Source organism: Mauremys mutica, chromosome 23, assembly GCF_020497125.1.
Source record: "Mauremys mutica isolate MM-2020 ecotype Southern chromosome 23, ASM2049712v1, whole genome shotgun sequence".
Lineage (NCBI taxonomy): Eukaryota > Metazoa > Chordata > Testudines > Geoemydidae > Mauremys > Mauremys mutica.
Genome location: NC_059094.1, coordinates 21,343,539 through 21,364,984, shown reverse-complemented (window position 1 = coordinate 21,364,984; position 21,446 = coordinate 21,343,539). Strand labels below are relative to the sequence as shown.

General features: G+C 40.6%; 1 long non-coding RNA gene across 1 annotated transcript; it reads left to right on the top strand.

Annotated features, from left to right (window-relative positions):
* Positions 1 to 1,857: 1,857 nt before the first annotated feature.
* On the top strand, positions 1,858 to 19,988 carry LOC123355220. Its single transcript, XR_006575017.1, has 4 exons — positions 1,858 to 1,956; positions 17,040 to 17,126; positions 18,449 to 18,529; positions 19,455 to 19,988. It is a non-coding gene; the product is annotated as an uncharacterized LOC123355220 (long non-coding RNA).
* The last annotated feature ends 1,458 nt before the right edge of the window (positions 19,989 to 21,446 follow it).

Genomic DNA, 21,446 nt, shown 5'->3' with positions numbered 1-21,446 from the left:
ACATTATCAAGTGACCTTCTTCCTATGTGTTATGTTCACAGTATATATTTAGTCTAAAGTTTTCTCAGTTTACTGCTTACAGCAGTTATCTTCAGTTGTGATGTCACTCTTGTCTTCACCACAGATTTGGCTATGCAGCATGCTTCTCAGCGCATCTGGGCTGAGCCTTTAATGCTGACTTGCAGATGCTAAACCTAATGTGGTTGTCATTCAGGCATTCTGCTGAAGAATACCATTTTACGTTCTCCTTTATGGAGTCTATTGTTTCTTTTGTATTCGAACTCTGCATTGTAAATGTTACGGCAATACTATTTGCTCATTCTTTGTTTTGTGTTTAGATACTGAGATGCTCTGTTTGTCCTAAGATATATCTGCGGTAGCTATGACCAGCACAGTTAATAAATGAGTTAATTTCATTAATCCTTGGATCACCATTTGTATGCTAAAGATGGTGAGCATTTATTTTGTACTCGTATCAGTCCTGGAGACAAAGGAGTTTAACTGCCAGTCTCCAGGTATAGAGTATGAAATGGCTGTTGTACATTTTCATGACTGCTGTCCTTACCAAGTTGCCATGAAAATGAGGTTTTTTTGGAGTAAAATTTGAAGTGTGCTACATCCTATGACAGTGTTCACTATTAGCGCTCACTCTTATTCCTGTAGATGGTGTAAATGGAAAGTGCCAAGTTGCTTATATATTCAATGGTGGGAATCCCGATAGCTTCAGCCCCTTCTCTAGGCTTTCTGCTGCAGGTGTTGATCTAATTCAGGAGTTCTCAAACTTCATTGCACCGTGACCCTCTTCTGACAACAAAAATCACAAGACCCCAGGAATGGGGGGACCGAAGCTTGAGCCCGCCCGAGCCCTGGTGCCCCAGGTAGAATGGCCAAAGCCCAAGCCCCAGGGCTTCAGCCCCAGGCAAAGGGCCTGTAGCCTAAGCCCCACCACCCAGGGCTGAAGCCAAAGCCTGAACCCTGCCTCGGGCTTCGGCTTCGGCCCTGGGTGGTGGGGCTCGGGCTTCGGCTTTGGCCCCGGACCCCAGCAAGTCTCATGCCAGCCCTGGTGACCCTATTAAAACAGGGTCGTGGTCCACTTTGGGGTCCCAACCCACAGTTGAATTGGTACTTCTTGAATTCTTTTTACATACAGTACTTTGAAACCTAAATATTTGCATTAACTTTGACTAACCAAAGGTTAATATAACCTCTCTAGTCTGAATTTCTTAATATTTTTCAGTGTAATAAATTATGGCTCCGGGGAAAACATGCTATTTTTCTGAATTTGTTTTACCTTCCTGCATAAGTGTGAGAATGAAAACTTTTTGATAGATCAGAATATATTCCTATTTCATTTATATTTATATTAAGGCTAATTTATATTTGTTTTTAGAGATCCATGTAACTTTATGGAGCAGTCCAGGGAGTTCAAGTTTGGTCCATTTTAACAAATGGCCAGCAGTACTTTTTATTTATTTGTAGCATGATACAGTGTGAGCTTACTTTATATGAAACTAAATTCTTTTTCACTTTTTCTGAATTTTACAGTGGGCAGAAATTTATATTCTTTTATCCCTTAAAAGTTTTCTGCAATCTACATTAAAATAATGATGATAGCAGGATTGAGTTGTTCGGAGGAAGGGGCAATATTTACACATTATTTCCCTACCTCCCACCCCAATTTGAAGGATGAATTACAGCTGAGAAAGAAAGGATGATCTTATGCTTAATTTATTGGACTGGGAGCCATGGGATCTGGATTCCATGTGTGTATTTGGGGAAGTCACTTTATCTCTCTGCCTCAGTTCCTCATCTGTAAAATGGAGATTATCATATGTTCTTTTTGTGTTATCTTTTTTAGATTGCAAACTCTCCAGGACAGGGAGAGTTACTAAGCATTACATACACCAGCTACTACAATGAGATTCTGACCTTGGTTGGGGCCTCTAGGTGCTACTGGTATATAAATAATAAAACTTTCTATAGAAACTTTGTAATTTTGTGAAACAACTATTTTGATGACTTTACCTTTCCCCTCTCATCACCAATGACTCTTTTTTGCAGAGTACAAAATTATTGAAACAAGCATGAACTGGATAAAGGGGTGTGGGTGTGTATCTGATAGCTAATGAGTGCAAATCAGACGAGCTTTGCTGTCATTCTTCAGTCGTTGATACCCACCTCATCAGTAATGCCCTACCAACTTCACAGTTGGTTTTGGTCAATTTCAAGGTCATAGGATTTAAAAAATAATAAATGTCATAATTTCAGCTATTTAAGTCTGAAATTTCACAGTGTTGTAATTGTAGGGGTCCTGACCGAAAAAGGAGTTTTGAGGGGGTTCAAAGGTTATTGTGGGGGGTGGGGAGGTTGCAGTACTGCTACCCTTACTTCTGCATTGCTGCTAGTGGCAGCACTGCCTTCAGAGCTGAGCAGCTGGAGAGCAGGGGCTGCTGCCCGGGAGCCCAGCTCTGAAGGCAGAGTCGCCACCAGCAGCAGCACAGAAGTAAGGATGGCATGATATGGTATTGCCATCCTTACTTTTGTGCTGCAGCCTTCAGAGCTCGGCCTTCAGTCAGCAGCCGCCTCTGTTTGGCCACCCAGCTCTGAAGGCATCAGTACAGAAATAAGAGCTGGGTGTCTGGCCAACAGCTGCCGCTCTCTGGTTGCCAAGATCTGAAGTCGGAGCAGAAGTAAGGGTGGAAATACCATGACCTACCTAAAATAACCTTGTGACCCCCCTGCAACTCCCTTTTGGGTCAGGACACCCAATATGAGAAACGCTGGTCTCCCCTGTGATATCTGTATAGTACAAGGTAAAAGTACACAAAAGACTAGATTTCACCGCTGAGTGGGGGAGTAACATGGGTCCAAAACAGCTGAGTAGGGTAGACAACAAGCAAGACACCACCCGCAGGGGGCGCTCCAGAGCAACCAGCAGGAGGCACTAGCGGTGGTGAGTCTGCGCTATTATGCCTGTATAAGCTTTATACAGAGAAAAATGGATTTATTTGGGGTTTGGACCCCATTGGGAACTGGGTATCTGGGTGCTGGAGACAGGAGCACTTCTTAAGCTGTTTTCAGTTAAGTCTGCACTTTTGGGGGACATGGTTCAGACCTGGGTCTGTGTTTGCAACAGGCTAGCGTGTCTGGCTCAACAAGACAGGGTACTGAAGTCCCAAGCTGCCAGGGAAAACCGGCTTAGAGTTAATCTCAGCACATCAGGTGGCAGTTCCCAAGGGGGTCTCTCTGACCCAATCTGTCACAGTCTTTTTAATATTTTCTCATGTGATGAAAGCTGTTCCATACCCTTAATCTTTTTGTTTGCCCTTCTCTGTGCCTATTCCAATTCTAATATCTCTTTTGAGACAGGGCACCAGAAATGTGCACATTATTCAAGATGTCAGCGTACCTTGATAGAGCGGCATGATATTTTCTATCTTACCTGTCCCTTTCCTAATGGTTCCTAACATTGTTAGCTTTTTCGATTGCTGCTGTACATTGAGCAGATGTTTTCAGACAACTATCCACAATGAGCGACATAAGTTACACCGACATAAGCGCTCATTTGGGACAGCATCTGCTGCTCACAGAGGCTGGAGTAGTTAAGCCAATGGGACAGCTCTCTCCTGTCAACTTACAGTGGCTACATTAGAGAGCATACAGTGGTGCCACTGCTTCTTTCACATATAGTGCCATTCCTCCACCAGCACTACCTACTCTGTCATGCCTATATATTTTATACTCTGTTTTACTGTGTCCCATTAATTATAATTGTTCCATCAAATTTCTGTGATGTCTAGTTTATCAACATCCTCATTTAATACCAGACCCTCAAGTTCACTCATCTTAGTATTTAGAATTCCAGCATTCTACGCAAAAGAATAAATGGACACAAATCTGACATCAGGAATCATAACATTCAAAAACCAGTGGGAGAACACTTCAACCTCTCGAACCACTCAGTGACAGACTTGAAGGTGGCAATTTTGCAACAAAAAAACTTCAAAAACAGACTCCAAAGAGAAACCGCTGAACTTGAATTAATATGCAAACTAGATACTATTAACTGTGGCCTAAACAAAGACTGGGAATGGTTGGGTCATTACACCAATTGAATCTATTTCCCTATGTTAAGTTCTCCTCACACCTTCTATGGGCCATCTTAATTATCACTTCAAAAAGTTTTTTTTCCTCCTGCTGACGATAGCTCATCTCAATTGATTAGACTCTGCCTGTTGTTATGCATACTTCCACCTTTTCATGTTCTCTGTATGTATAAATATCCCCTGTCTGTGTGTTCCATTCTATGCATCCGAAGAAGTGAGCTGCAGCTCACGAAAGCTCATGCTAAAATAAATTTGTTAGTCTTTAAGGTGCCACAAGTACTCCTGTTCTTTTTGCGGATACAGACTAACACGGCTGCTACTCTGAAACCTAGCATTTGTATACAAGCTCTTAAAAATTTGTCAATACTGTCTTCCTTCATACAATGTAATTGGATGGGATTCTTTTTTGTTCAACTGTTTCTCTTCAGTTCCTACCTGTACTTCTAGCCTGTCCCCTTTATTAGGATATAGAGTATCCCCTTTAATAAATCCTCCCCTGAGGGATGTCTCCATCTGAATCATGTGCTCCTCCACACCTATTGGCTTTCCCCAGCAATTAGTTTAAAACTCCCCTATAATCTTTTTAATTTTACATGCCAGCAGTCTGGTTCTGTTTTGGTTTAAGTGGAGCCCATCCTTCTGGTATAGGCTCTTCCTTTCCCAAAAAGTTTCTCGGTTCCTGATAAACCTAAATTATTCCACCCAACACCATTGTCTCATCCACACATTGATACCCTGCAGTTCTGGCTGTCTAACTGCTTCTGCGTATGAAACTGGAAGCATTTCACAGAATGCTGCCATGGAGGTCTTGCACTTTAGTCTCTTACCTCGCAGCCTAAATTTGTCCTCCAGGACCTCTCTCCTATCCTTCCCTATGTCATTGGTACCTACATGTACCACAACCACCAGCTCCTTCCCAGTACTGCAGATACGTCTGTCTAGGTATCTTGCGAGATCCCCAACCTTGGCACCCGACAGGGAATTCACAATCAGTTCTCCCATTTATCACAAACCCAACTATCTATATTTCTAATAATTGAATCACACATTGGTATTGCCTGTCTCTTCCTAATAACTGGGGTCTCCTCTCCCAGAGGAGTATCCTCAGTGTGAGAGGATACCATGACATCATCAGGAAGGAGTGTCACTCTGCTTCAGCTTGATGTTCTCCTTTCGTAAGACTTTCATCCTCCTCAACAGCACAGAGGTTGTCAAACTGGAACAGGGACCACTGTACTGGGTCCCAGAAAGTCTCATCTGTCTCCCTTGCTTCTTCCAGTTCAGGCACTTTGGTTTTAAAAGCCTGTACTTGGTCTCTGAGGGCAATAACTGCTTGCACTGGATGCACACACATGCCACTTGTCCACAAGGCAGGTAATTGTACATGCAGCATTCAGTGTGATAAAGTGGATAATCCCCACTCTGCTGCCTGACTTCTACCTGCATTCTACTCTTGGAGGGTTTTTTGTTTGTTTGGTTGGTTGTTTTTAAAGGATGGTTTATTGGCCTAAGTTTAGTGTGTTAGGTGTATCTACTTTTCGCACTCCCTCTCTAAGGGTACATCTACCGGCAGGTAGCAATCGATCTATCAGGGATCGATTGATCACATGTAGTGTAGATGCAATAAATCGATCCCCGATTGCGCTCCCGTCGACTGCTGAACTCCAGCTCGGCGAGAGGTGGAAGCAAAGTCGACAAGGGAGCAGCGGCTGTCGATCCTGCACCGCGAGGACACGAAGTAAGTGATTCTAAGTTGATTTAAGATACGTCAACTTCAGCTACGCTATTCTCGTAGCTGAAGTTGCGTATCTTAGATCGATCCCCTCCCCCACCACCAGTGTAGACCAGGCCTAAACTGCCTTGCACAACCCTGTTTGCTGCTCCTAGTCACTAACTCTTCTGGTGGTTTAGGAGCTGGTTTTTTAAACCCCTGTTCTCCCTGAATTAGCCCTGCCCCCTTGCCAAGGGATCCTAACGAGATTAAGGTTTATTATTTTTCATCAAGATTTTCCTGTTTGGAGTATGCATTTTCAGGTTCACAGCCAACTCTTTAGAGTGAAGAACACCTGCTTTTATTGGACATTCAAGCTATAGAAAACAATAAAATATCAAAAGAAATATCAAGACTATGACCCCATAAACAAGTCACATTTTAAGTGTGATAGTTAATAGGGTTTGAATTTTGACGTGCAAGAGACTGTTAAAAAGAATTGTAGGAGCTGGCATTTCTCCATACAGATCACATGGTGAAAATCTTCTGATACTGAGAACAGCAATACACTTGTGGTGCTAATGGTGAGAATACCTCAGTAGTACCATTACAATACTAGTGGTCTCTAACTTGTCAATTCTTCTTTTAATTTTTCTCCTTAAGGTTTTTGAACTGTAGCTGTTAACCTGGGAAATGTATAGGGTACAGCCTGCATCAACAGGGCTGTGGCAAAGTAAATTTAAGGAATCTGACCTGTGATGCATTGAAACAATCAGTGTCAAGGTGGTTATTGCCATACAGGGCACAGGTTCAAAAGATCAGATTTGGCCATTTATTATAGACACTTAACCTTTTAAAAAATAAAGTCTATAGGACTATAGCTCCTATGTCCAGTTATGAGGGGTATAAATCCATTCAACGAAGTAAATGGAAAAATAATGCAGAAAAGTTTTGTAGTCTAGTGTCATAGTGAACATTACTTAGGATGTAAAATAATAACCTGGGTGATACTTGCATACTTCCCTGTCTTGAGTGGGCACTGTTTTTACTCAATGATATGAAAAAGGATATTCATTAGTGTCAGGCATTGGACATTTTTCATCAGTTTCTTCTGTCATTTACACCCATGCAACTCCACTGATTTCAGATGGGGTTGTAGTAGTGAGGACATAATTTACCACTTAGACACATCATTTATCCCAGTTGGACCTGCTCCCCTCTCTATGCCATTTCCCTGGAGCTGTCTGTAATAGCTGTCTGTTGTAACCCTTTAAAATACTTAATCCTCCCCTGCATTCTCAATTTTTATGTTTTGGTTTTATTAAGTGAAAGTAGCTTTGCTTTGTGGCATCTGGTCTCCCAAGATCTGCTCTTTCTCCAAAAATTTTTTTTGATTCTTTTAACCCTTCAACCCTATGCTACTTTTCATTGTTTGGGTCTCTTGTGATGGGCATTTGTATTTTCATAGCCATACTACATTCTATGCATGCATCATAAAATATCCACCAGGAAAAGTAAGTTGATTTTTTTACATGGCATAAGAAGCTCCCCAGGAGAAGGCTGTAGTGCAGAGAACCACTCTGCTCTCCTGGGGTTGAATCACCCCGGGACACAGCACCTCCTGTGGGTTGTGGGAGAGCAGTGTACATACTCTTACACTGGAAGGGATGAATCAAGCCCATAATTGTATCTTACCAAACATAGGCCTGGTCTACACTAGGCGTTTAAGCCGGTTTTAGGAGCGTAAAACCGATTTAACGCCACAACCGTCCACACTAGGAGGCACCTTATATCGATTTTAATGGCTCTTTAAACCGGTTTCTGTACTCCTCCCTAACGAAAGGAGTAACGCTAGTATCGGTATTAACATATCAGATTAGGGTTAGTGTGGACGCTGATCGACGGCATTGGCCTCCGGGAGCTATCCCACAGTGCACCAGTGACCGCTCTGGACCGCAATCTGAACTCGGATGCAGTGGTCAGGTAGACAGGAAAAGCCCCGCGAACTTTTGAATATTTCCTGTTTGCCCAGCGTGGATCTCCGATCAGCACGGGTGGCGATGCAGTCTGAAATCAAAATAAAAAAAGAACTCCAGCACGGACCATGCGGATGTGATCGCTGTAAGGGCAGGCAAATCCGTTCTATCAGCGCTCCGTTACAGAAGATGAAATTCAGAATCCTTTTTTAAAAATCTCCAGACAGACGCCATAGCAGGGACTCAGCGCACTGCAGCGTGACAAGCGTAATGGAAAGACAAAGAATCAAATGGACGCTCATGGACTGGAGGACTGAAGCTATCCCACAGTTCCTGCAGCCTCCGAAAAGTATTTGCATTCTTGGCTGAGCTCCAAATGCTTCTAGGGTCAAACACAGTGTCCGCGGTGGGTCAGGGCATAGCTTGGCAATCTACTCACCCCCCACACACACCCCCAGAAGCGAAAGGGAAAACAATCCTCTGACTCTTTTACATGTCACCCTATCTTTACTGAATGCTGCAGATAGACACGATGCTGCAGCCGTCAACACCAACATCATCACTCCCCCCCTGCCATGGGTGGCTGATGGTACAAAAGGACTGGTAACCGTCCTCGTCATCAGCCTATTGGCACATGGGGCAGTAACCATGCTGACTAGCATCCGTCAGGTCGATCAAGGGCGCCTGGCCCTAATTTTTTCTGGTGGTGGATGGTGCAATATGTCTGGTAACCATCGTCATCATAGCAACAGGGGGCTGAGCTCCATCAGCCCCCACCCTTCATGTGTAAAGAAAAGATTCAGTTGCCCCTGGACTAGCAGAGGGATGCTGGGCTTCTCTCCTACACACTGCTTAATGTCCTGTCTGGACTATCATAGCAGCTGGAGGCTGCCTTCCACTCATTTCTCACTAACAAGTCACCATGTCTTATTCCTGCATTCTTTATTACTTCATCACACAAGTGGGGGGACAATGGTATGGTAGCCCAGGAAGGCTGGGGTAAGAACGGAATGAACAGGTGTTGTTGTTACAGGAGCACCCCCTGTGAATAGCATACAGATCATAATTTCTGCAGGATCTGACACAGAGCAGCTGTGCTCTCTGGTTCTATGATACAGTGGTTATCTAGTACACTTGCCTATATTCTAGGCAGGACTGATTCTATTTTTAGATACCAAAAAGGAGGGATTGACTCAGGGAGTCATTCCCAATTTTGGCTTTTGCGCCCCTGGCTAAGAGCAGCCAGGGGCACTTATGACAGCAGCAAATGGTACAAAAGGACTGGTAGCCATGATCATCTTAGTTCCAATTTATGGAAGGGTTTGGATGGTGCAATATGGCTGGTAACCATCTCTGCTGTCATGCAAAAGCAAAAGCATGCTTCTGTGTAGCGCTGCTGAATCGCCTCTGTGAGCGGCATCTAGTACACATACGGTGAGAGTCACAAAAGGCAAAACAAGCTCCATGATTGCCATGCTATGGCATCTGCCAGGGCAATCCAGGGGAAAAAGGCGCGAAATGCTTGTCTGCCGTTGCTTTCCCAGAGGAAGGAGTGACTAACGACATTTACCCAGAACCACCCGCGACAATGATTTTTGCCCCATCAGGCACTGGGATCTCAACCCGGAAGTTCCAAGGGGCGGCGGGGGAGGCTGCGGGAACTATGGGATAGCTAGGGAATAGCTACCCACAGTGCAACGCTCCAGAAGCCGACGCTAGCCTCGGACCGCGGACGCACACCACCGAATTAATGTGCTTAGTGTGGCCGCGCGCAATCGATTTTATAAAATCTGTTTTACAAAACCGGTTTATGCAAATTCGGAATAGTCCCGTAGTGTAGACGTACCCATACTTTCAAACATGTGTTATGGATTTGGAACAGTAGACTTGTAAAAGATATTTATGCTCCCAAACCCCTCCCCATTTCCTCAGTTTTTCTTTGCATTCTCCAGTCTAGCAGTTAGTGCCACCTGAACCATGTTGGGTATGAAGTATTGGAATGATGCACTAATATCAAAGCCAAGTTTCGTTATTCCTTTATATCCTACACTGTATTTGTTTGTGGAACGTAAGTTGTTTTGGAACCTGGGTTTACAGTGTGGGTGATGTGGTGGTGGTAGATATTTCTGTCTTAGTTTCTGTGTGGGTTGAACATAGACGCCTGTTTCATGCACTGTCTCTTACTGCTACATGTATTGTATAGGCACATTGGGCATTGAGTTTTTTTTCACGGCATAAGAAACTCTGAACACAATCTCATCATCTAATTTTTTTCACACATTTTCTTTTTCTTTCTTGTGTTCTGTATCTCTGTGAAGCCTCCTCTCCCCAGCCCACTGCCATATGCTGCTAATATGGAATGAAGTTTGGTCTCAAAAAGAATGAAAAAGATGAGAAAATTACAAGTAAGAAAGGAAATGTCCCAGTCTCTGCTATGTGGATCAATCCTCATCATCCAAATTCAGGCTAGACATGAGATTCTGCTGTTGTGTTTAGTGTATCTGTGGTACTGTCCCACTTTCTGGAAAATATTACTACTACTTTTGGTTAGTATTTATTTCTGACAATGCTAGGTGCTTTATGTATTTGTAAGAAGGCTGTGCTCTTTCTCTCACTCTCTCTGTCCTTGTGTTAGGTGCAGAGAATAAGGAGTGAGGATTGGTGTGCAACTCTGGAATTTTTCCCTAGTGTGTGTATTTCTCTTGCCTATTTTTCCCTATTTGCCTCTTTAGCTTAATTCATACTCATGTGACTTTTTAATAACACTGTGATTCAAACCTTTGCTTGGTTTCATTTAATCCTTGTCCTGTTTATTATGAGACAGATCCTCCACTCATATAAATTTGTGTAACTCATTTGGCCTCAGTGGTCCTATGTTGATTTATACCGGAGGATGATCTGGTCCAATATTTTGTTTTATTTTTTATCCTTTCCTTTCTCTATTTTGTACGTAACAATAGTAATGTTGGTGTGGACTTCCTGGAAAACATGTGATACTGTCAAAATAAGTGCTTTCTACCATTTCTTCCTGCTTTGCATTCTGAATGAATGCTTAATAGTAAAAGAAAATGAGAACTAGAGAACTAGTAAAATTAGTTACTCATGAGGGGAATTGAGCATTTTAGTCTCAGTCTGGTCTAACTTCCAGCTTAGTAAAGAATAAGCCAAAAAAAAAGTGGGGTTGGGGGGAGGTGCCTGGGAAGTGTGACCACTGACTAGATGTACCAGTGACTTTATTTAGAGGTGCACAACAGGCTTTTGTTGTTAACCCGAAGCTTGGGTCAAATTTGCAGAGTTTCACTAACTTTTCAGATCAGCCTGGACTGAATTTTGCAGGAGCCTTTCTTGAGCTGGGAATTATTTATGGTTTTCACCTGAAATCTTGCAAAACTGGATTTAGGTAAGCTTCTTTTGAGTTTGAAGCTTCATTCCAGCGCAAGGTGAAATTTATAGGATGCAGTCCATATGATTAAATAGTTAAATGTCAATAAGCTGAAATTGCAGGTTCCTCAGAGCTCCCTTCTTTACTTTGTTCACATAAGAACTCTCTGGTGCTCCAACACTATTGTGATGAGAACCGTATAAGTAACAAGAGAGGTAGAACTTTCCTCAACAATCATATATTCTAGTTGCCAAATTGCAGATCAGCACAAATATATGAATTCCTCTGTCAATCTGTTTGTACAACATCCCACATACCCCCTGGTTTTTATTTAGAGAGGGCTGAGAAGGTTTGAGCTCTTTCCCTCTCACCCTCCAATATTTTCTTACTGTGCTTCTTCTCCTGTTTCCATGTTCTCCTTCAGGCGGTGGCGTACAGAAAGCATGCAGTTAAGAGAGTACTTTAGGTAACTCTAGAATCCTTGTCAGATGCCAAATCCCACACCTAATTATGAGTACATGGGCTCTGTTTTTCTGACTGTGTTTGCAGTGAGTACTTTGTAGTTTTAGAATGAAAAAAACTATGTACTCACTAGTGATTTGGAAAAGTTGATATTTTTCATGAACATAGGCAGAGCCATAACTCTGTGGAGCGGTTTATCTTGGGTGTAGAGGCTTTTAGGAAATAATGTAAAAGCTGTAAAAAGAACGAGGAGTACTTTTGCACCTTAGAGACTAACAAATTTATTTGGGCATAAGCTTGTGTGGGCTAAAACCCACTTCATCGGATGCATGCAGCTAAGGTGCCACAAGTACTCCTCATTCTTTTTTGCTGATACAGACTAACACGGCTACCAGTCTGAAACCTGTAAAAGCTGTGTTAGGCTCTTGTCTGTTCCACTGGCCAGTGCAGGATTGTTTGCTGTAGTGTAGTCTCATTATCTTTATGCATTTTAAATAACATATGTGATGGAGGTTCCAGAGTTTAATAGCTTTCTTTTCCGTTGCTTATCCTGAATTTGCCTTCACATTATTTAATCCTATTATTTTGTTTTACCACTTGGACCACCCTAGGTAATTCTTCTCCCTTTTCAGTGTTACACTATCCAGATACTTGCAGTTATCATATCTCCCTACCCAACCTCCACTTCCTTAAAGTGATTGGTCAGGTTAGTCATAGTTATTATTTTCTAGAATCTCTCATTCGTCTATCTTTTAAAGAGTCAGTTGCTCAGAACTGTACTAGTCTGTATTGTTTCACTTCTACCATATTCTCTGGTCTCTCTATCTGCATTCTAATGCTTCTGTTATCGTAGAATCTAGTGATATAATCCTTTATCCCCAGTTGCCTGATCTATTGATTATTGATTGAAATTCCCCATTAGCATTCTGTCATTTGGAAGGTTCTTGTCCCTAGTTCAGGCCCAGTATTATCAGAGTTACTGCTTTGGGAGCCAACAATGGTCATACTCAGAGAAAACCTTTTGTAACTGTAAAACTTTTATTACTGCAATGATTAGTTCAATAAATAAAGAAATCCAGAAAGTAAAGAGAGAGAACTACTCAGAGAGTAGAAATAACTACTCAGAGAGTAGTTATTAATGGTTCCCAATCCTGCTGGAAAGGTATAACAAGTGGGGTTCCGCAGGAGTCTGTTTTGGGACTGGCTCTATTCAATATCTTCATCAACGACTTAGCTATTGGCATAGAAAGACGCTTGTTAAGTTTGCAGTTGATACCAAACTGGGAGGGATTGCAACTGCTTTGGAGGACAGGGTCATAATTCAAAATGATCTGGACAAATTGGAGAAATGGTCTGAGGTAAACAGGATGAAGTTTAATAAAGACAAATGCAAAGTGCTCCACTTAGGAAGGAACAATCAGTTTCACACATAGAGAATGGGAAGAGACTGTCTAGGAAGGAGTATGGCAGAAAGGGATCTAGGGGTTATAGTGGACCACAAACTAAATGTGAGTCAACAGTGTGATGCTGTTGCAAAAAAAGCAAACGTGATTCTGGGATGCATTAACAGGTGTGTTGTGAGCAAGACACGAGAAGTCATTCTTCCGCTCTACTCTGCGCTGGTTAGGCCTCAACTGGAGTATTGTGTCCAGTTCTGGGCACCGCATTTCAAGAACGATGTGGAGAAATTGGAGAGGGTCCAGAGAAGAATAACAAGAATGATTAAAGAGCTAGAGAACATGACCTATGAAGGAAGGCTGAAAGAATTGGGTTTGTTTAGTTTGGAAAAGAGAAGACTGAGAGGGGACATGATAGCAGTTTTCAAGTATTTAAAAGGGTGTCATAAGGAGGAGGGAGAAAACTTGTTCACCTTAGCCTCTAAGGATAGAACAAGAAGCAATGGGCTTAAATTGCAGCAAGGGAGGTTTAGGTTGGTCATTAGGAAAAAGATCCTGTCAGGGTGGTAAAACACTGGAATAAATTGCCTAGGGAGGTTGTAGAATCCCCATCTCTGGAGATATTTAAGAGTAGGTTTGATAAATGTCTATCAGGGATGGTCTACAGTATTTGGTCCTGCCATGAGGGCACTGGACTCGATGACCTCTCGAGGTCCCTTCCAGTCCTAGAGTCTATGAATCTATAATATAGCACTCTAGGATGACCTTCACCATTACAGGTATATACTCACTCTATCTGTGATGAGAGCTCTAAGGGTTGAGGCAAATCCTAGTCTGACTTTGGCATGCCAGTGAAGAACTTCAACAGCTGTACTTAAGACTGGATATTTTATAGGCCTTGATGTCCATCATGCATATCTACGTGTAGCTCTTTCCTCCTTCACCATACCTTAACTTCCTCGCCCTCATAATATTAGGGTGTCCTTATCCTATAGGTTAGTATATTAATTAGGTTATGCTTATTAACATATATGTCCATTGGATTACTGTTGTGGTTAAACATCTGCTGATATTCCCCTCCAAAAATACCCCAGAATGGTACAAACTGCATTCTCGTGGCTACCTATCAACAACTTTCAACACTTGTGCTTATTGCAAAACAATAAACAAAGCCTTGTGTCATCTTGTGACTTAAGATCACTGTTATACCCTACTCCTGTTTGGGTATAAGGCCTTATAAATATGCTAACTTTTTAAGCTATTCTTATAAATCTAGGCCTATATGTCTCTTGTGTTCCTGCTCTAAGTTCCTTTCTCCTTTACCTTCTATTTACCATATAAGTACATAATTACTGCATAGCTACACCCACAAATCTCATACCGAATAACTGACTCATTTGGGACACCATACATGAAAGAGAGACAGAGGTATAAAATATTTTCTCATGATAACATCAATCACATTGTTATAATAGTGTCTATTTATCTATTTTGCCAGAAGCTGGTATAGGACAAACCTGATTCTTTCTATAATGCTTGGACTGATCATAAGTTTTTTTTATAACAGTACCTCATAATAGAAGGTTATTAAACCAGGGCATATTCCTTCTGCCTTGGTGGTAACACTAAGTACTCTGACTGTAATGTACTAAGCATTTGGGGGAAGGAAAATGAATACAAAAGAACAAATAAAAAAAACTATAAAATGATAATGAGGGAGCATGCAGTCCCTCTCAGCAAGCAGCTTACCAGAGCAGAAGTGTGGCCTCAGTCACGGCACTGTGACTCATTATTAGAATCCTTTGCCTAAAGGCTTGGAGCAGTGATGCAGTAGAACTTCATGCTGGGAAGCTGATAGCTCGTTGGAGTGACTGTGAGACTAATCAGGCAGCCGCGGTTGCTGAAGGCTTGCACTTGTTTCATGACAGTCATATTCAGAATCAAACATTAGGACTATCAGGTTTGGCGCATTTTCTGTAATGGTACAAAACATCTCTGCTTTATTTGGTAAGAAGGGTTTTTATTGCTCTTCTCAGTTCTCTGGGGAATAAAAAAAAGACTTGCTAGAGCTACAGTGGCCCTTTCATTAGGTTGGGTGTGAGATGCTTTGAAATAGATAGTACAGAAGGATTGTTCTCCAATATTAGAGGGGTACTTTCCTATTAGCCTGGGAAAAGCAATAGTCTGATAAATGATATTTACCACTACTGCTGTCCATCATGTTAATGACCACATAGAAATTATAATACTATATATAAGTAGCCTATTAAAACCTTTGCACTGAACATAATGCTGGATGTTTGCATGTAAAATACTCTCCCAAGACATGGCCTTGAAACTGAATAGGATCTGTTTGGCTCCGATTCTGTACCTGTTTGGTAGGGGAGCTTCTGTTTTGTGCAACTGCCACACTATTTCATTTTTAACAATGATAGTTTTAAGATGTTCTTAATTGTATTGTTCTTCCTCTGTCTTTCCTAAAGTAGGAATTCAAATATCATCATGAGGAATACAATATCAAAATCTGGATTGGTGTTCAAAGGTTCTCATGTCTTTTACCCTATCAGAGGGTCATTTGCTATATACTGTGCAGATGTTTGCAGGTTAGAGGGAAGAATCAGAAGGCTTACAAAGGGAGGGGGAGATGGAACTAAGGCACAGAGAGGCCAAGTGAATTGCCCAAGTTTTTATAGATCATCATTATAAGATCCAAGAATAGAACCCAGGACTCCTAATTGCTAGTTTTTAGATTTTTCTACTGAAACAGCTTTCCACTCACAATGGCATAAGAACCATCAAGTATGTATGCTTGAAATTTTGTGGTAAAGGAGATGCAGAAGCTGTGTTGCCAAGAAATAGTGATGGATCACCAGATGATTGCTTGGTTTAGGAGAAAAGCAGACAAATTCTTAGTCTATGAGGAGAAGTTAGTGGTGGTATTGCCAACCCCAATCACTAAAAAAATCATGAGTCAGGTCTCCTAAAATTTTGGAATACTAAGCAATACCAAATTCTGTGTCCCTTTCCACCTTCTGTTTTTGAGCCTTTAGGGTTCATGTTTTCCAGCCTTTTTCCTCAACTGTGTGTGTGTGTGTGTGTGTACACACATAGATATCTATAAAAATATTTGAGATTTGCATGTAAATTTCATGACTCTAGAAGCCTTGACTGTGAAATTGACCAAAATGGACCATGAATTTGGTAGTGCCCTATTCATAATTGTCCAGTGAACATTGTGCAAAGAAACTTGAGCCCAAAAATTGCTTACAAAGGAGTTGTGAGTATTAAGCAGTATTCACTATCTGATCTGTGTGGTTGGTCACTGAAATAGAACGGTATTTTCTGTTCCTTGGTTTGAAGACTCATTTTTATCATTTCTGGCACAAATAGGTGTTGCTTTTTGTGCCAGCCTCTGTATTTACATGTGACCATGTTTACTCAGTTGCACTCAAACAAGTATATTTATTTGAGGATGAAATTTCACCCAGAGATTAGTTGTAAATACTAAAGCATCAAAATCATTGGTTTTATTTGCATTAATAGTACTGGAAACATGTTTTTAGTGTTTGCTCAACTTCATTGTTTACTCTGGCCTCCCAACTCTCTCTCCCCCTCAGCTCATTTCTTGAGTGAGTGTAGGACAGTGGTTTTTCTTTTTTTTCGTTCTTTCTGTTAGCAATAAGTGAGGTAATTGGGCTTTTCTCTGCTTCTCTCCCCTCGGCTCTACCCCCTCCACTGATTTCCCACTCAGCAAAATCTCTCCACAAAGACTTCCTTTTCACAATCCTTAAATGTGTGCCTTCAGAAAAATGTTTTTAAAAGTCTTTAAAAATGTATCTCCTAAGGCACTAAAAGATTGAAGTGTTAGGTAGAGCTTTGCCTCTCGTTCCTCTATTCTGGTTATTTGGAGGGGTAAATGGTTCCAATAAAAATATAAACAATTTAGTGAAGTGCAATATGCTGAAGGACAATTCCCTCCTAATTTTAAATGTGTTCTGAATATAGGAAGAATGGCAGAACTCCTTAACATAATACTACAGTTTAGTTGTGGTATAACAGCATAAGAAATCCCAAAGGAATTCTTCAAGCAAGGTAAAATAGTATCATATACATTCCTTAATATTGCAAAAGTTTCCTTAATCTCATTGTTTAAATTTTTCAATAAACCATAATGCTTATTAGTAGTTTTTCATTTTCAGCTGTCAGATAATTCCTTTTGCAAACTCTAGATAAAGAGGACTCACCATACTTCTGATTTTAGTTATAGATGATATATATGTGACCAGACAGCTGATGTAATAAAATAGTATTGTGTTTTCCACTGTGTTGAACTTAGAGGTTCAAATGTGTTAATGCAATTGAATTGATTGTAATATTTTATAAAAGTTTCTTCAACAAAAATATTGTTAGTGATTCTAGTTGTCAAAGGTTATGAAAGCAAATAAAATGTGCTTCTAGTTGTAATGACAGCAGATTGTCAGGAGCTGAAATAGAGAAGTATTCTGTAGAGATGGTCTCTCTTTGTCACTTGGTTTCTTTTTCCAGTAAGAGCTGAAGCAAAAAGTCCTTATAATAGAAGACATTGACATTTTTTCTTTAAATGGTGCACAAGAGCATGAACTGAAAGAGTAAAAATGTTAATTGAGAGACTGCAATGAAATTTTCACCAGAAGTTTTCCCTTTAGTCCTCCTATCATTTATCCTGTTCTTGTCACTCTGATGTCTGAGTGTAGTGAATTCAGAAGGATTGGAAGATGATGGAAATGTGATTGAGGATTTTGAATAGAGATGAGCAAAACTAGTATAGTTATGTGTTTGCAGAACCTCATTGGTCAGGTTAACAAAAGTAAAACTAAAACAATAGGTAGTTTGGATCTGGATCGAACAGTATCAGAACCCTACAGTGTTTCTTGGGGAGAATTATGGATTAATGGCAGATTTCTAAGCCATCTCATCCTAACTTTAAGTATGAATTCACAGGAACATATTTAATCAAGAAACTTAAATTCTAAAATGAAGCTTTGGAGACTTGATTCCAAACTGGTGCTGTGTTCTTTGGACAAGACGGGAGAGATTGAGTAATATAATTTTGTGAATAGCCAGTCAGATGTGGTAGGTAGGTTGAATGGTATTGGGCTGAAGGATTCATAGGTTTTTGGCCTTAAAAATCTATCTAGAACAATTAAATCTTCTAGTCTGACTTCTTTTATAATGCAGGACATAAAATTTCTCCCATTGAGCCCAATAACATGTGCTTGAGTAAAGCATATCTTACAGAAAAGCATCCAGTCTTGACTTGAAGACATCAAGAGGTGGAGAATCCCTCACTTCCCTTGGTAGTTTGTTCCAGTGGTTAATCATCCTCACTCATATATTTTTGCCTAATTTCTAATTTGAATTTTGTCTGACTTCAGTTTTTAGCCATTGATTCATGTTATGCCATTCTCCATCAGATTGAAGAAACCTTTAGTGGCTGGAATATTCTGCCCATAAAGGTATTTATATACTGTAATCAAATCACCTCTCAGTCTTCTTTTTGATAAGCTAAATAGATTGAGCTCTTTAAGTCTCTCACTGTAAGGCATCTTCTCTAGTCTTGAAACAATTTTTGTGTCCCCCTCCCATTCCACACTCTGCAGTTTTTCAACATCTCTTTAAAAATGTGGACACCAGAAATGGGTGTAATATTTTAATAGTGACCTCACCAATGCTAGAAACAGAAGTTAGTCATGTCCCTATTCCTATTCCTACTCGATACGTCCCTCTTTATAGAACCAAGGATTGAATTAGCCCTTTGTGCCACAGCTTTGCATGGGGATTCCATGTTCAGTTGCTCATCCCCTATGACTCCTAAATCCTTTCCAGAGCCTCTACTTTCCAGTCCCTGGGGGCAGGGATGGACTGTAAGTATGGTCTGCATTCCTTGTTCCTAAAGGTATAACTTTGCATTTGGCTGTATTAAAACAATTTTTTTTGAATGGCCCAGGTTATCGATGGAGCCAGATTACACTGTGTATGACTGTCCTGTCCTCATCCTTATTTACCAGTCCACCTATCTTTGTGTTATCTGCAAATGTTATCAGCAGTGATTTTATATTTGTTTCAGGATGAGTGATAAAAATGTTGAAAGCATTGGGCGTAGTAGCAATCACTGTGGAACCTTATTAGAAACACCTCTATTCAGTGAGGATTCCCCATTGATGACTACTCTTTGAGACCTGTCAGACAGTTCTTAATCCATTTCACATGTGCTTTACTGTTACTGTATAGTGCTAATTTTTCATCAGTGTCATGCGCCTAAATCAAAGGTCTTATAAAAGTCTAAGTACATTGCATATATACAGGTATCTTTATCAACCAAATTTATAATCTCATCAGAAACTAAACCAGTTGTATTTGATATCTCATGGAACTGCACAGATTAAAGAAGACTTCAGGGGTGTTGGAAGAGAACTAAAGAAAAGGAAAGTTTAAGTGATCTTCACAGAGATCCTTCCAGTCCCATGAGCAAGAAAAGGCAGAATACAGATAATACTGGAAGTGAACCATAGGCTGCATGATTGGTGTGAAGCTGAAGGTTTTGGTTTTGTGGTACACTGGGCCACATTCCAAAGGGAAAGAGAGCTTTACAAATGGGACAGCCTGCATCTGACAAATGTGAGATGGGTTATCTTCTCAGTTGAAGACTAGCTGCAGCAGCCAGAAGGATGTCAAAAGATAACAGTAAATAGAAATATTACTCTGTATTTCATGGAATAGATTGCAACTAATATTTGTAAGTTACAAGTTTTAACTCCTTGTTTTAAAAAAAAGTGACTAGATTTTGTATAAACTGTGTTGCGGTGTGACTCAGAAGTTCAGTGCTTTTGAAAATTGTACTCGAAGTTCCATTTTCAGATTTTACCTAGGTACCTTTGAACCTAAACTCACTGGAAGTCATTGGTACTTAAGTGTTTTGTGGACCAGATTTTTGAAGTATTTAGGTGTCTAAAGATACAGATATTGCCTGGTGAGATTTTTCAAAAGCACCTAGGTGTCTGAATCCTGGAAGTTAGGTACCTAGGTGCTTTTGAAAACCCTACTAGGTGCCTATCTACATATTTAAGTGCCACACACTTTTGATAATCTGGCCCTCAGTCTCCTTTGAAAATATGACTCAGGAGCCTAAGTCATTTAAGTACTTTTGAAAATTTTAGCCTTCACCTGTGAGGGTCAAAATTAATTTCAATCTGCTTAGTTATGTATTTGAGCAGTGTCACAACTTTAAGCTGTAGTGGGCAAGCATGGATAGGTTCCAGTCCAGCCTTCCTTTGTGAAGATTACATGCAGGCCTGAAGAAGGCTTTCTCCAGCAGTGAGCTGAGAACATCTAATGTCATCATGGGGACTTTTATTAAAACAGTGAAATAAACAATAGCATCTAAAATTGCAGAGTAAGGAAAGGATTCTGACAAATGTAGGTTCAGTCAAGAAATGATTTGATTATAATGTTCAAAGTAATTTTTCTGAGCTATCTAAAGAAGGGACAATGATATCTATCTATTGTAGCTATTTATAAGGCCTCTGTCACTTTGGTATCTATATGGTATCTATACAATAAGATAATTCCATTGCCAGAATAAATTTCAGTCTGGTATACCTTTTAGCATTTTTTTTGGTATTTATTTATTTGTTTGAGATAAAATAATTAATGTTTTAATAATTAATAAATAGCAGACACATCATATGAAAATGAGTTAATTGGCATATTCGTTTAGCTTGTTCATTTGAATCCTAATAGAGGCTGGCACCTCTCCATTTATCTCACTTCAAAATGTTTACTGAAAATGAGTGACCGTTGTATTTGAACACAGAGGAGCATTCTTCATGTAAGCTTCTCCCTGTAATGTTATGTGGCTAAAATAGAATTCTGCTGGAACACTGAGTCACGGGGACTGACCCAGCAAAGCGCTGTGTGTGTGACACATAATGAAAGGTTGAACTGTCTGTCTCCGAGGTGGCGTAGCAGATCAAATCACAGAGGATCAGGCAGAGATATGTTGCCTTTCTCTGAGTGACAGAAGTTAATAATTAGTGACAATGATTGACAGATACACTCCATCTGCTGCTCTGACGCCCAGGAGCAGTTATTCCACAACTGTCTGCGGGCACAATGAACTCCTGTGGGAGAGAAAGATGGCCTGTGATTGACAGCTGCCTTCAAGAGAGACAGGCCACTGACAGTAAAGTCACTGTCAGCAAAAGTGCGAAGTCTCCCCCTGTTCCCTGGAAGTCTCACTTGCTGTATACATTTATTCTGTTTCATTTATTATGTCAGGTATGGTTTTAAATACATTACTAGCAAGCCTGTTTTTTAACTGTAGGCTTTTTCAAATGGTAAATTAGAGATATCCACATACTGTGACACTTCATC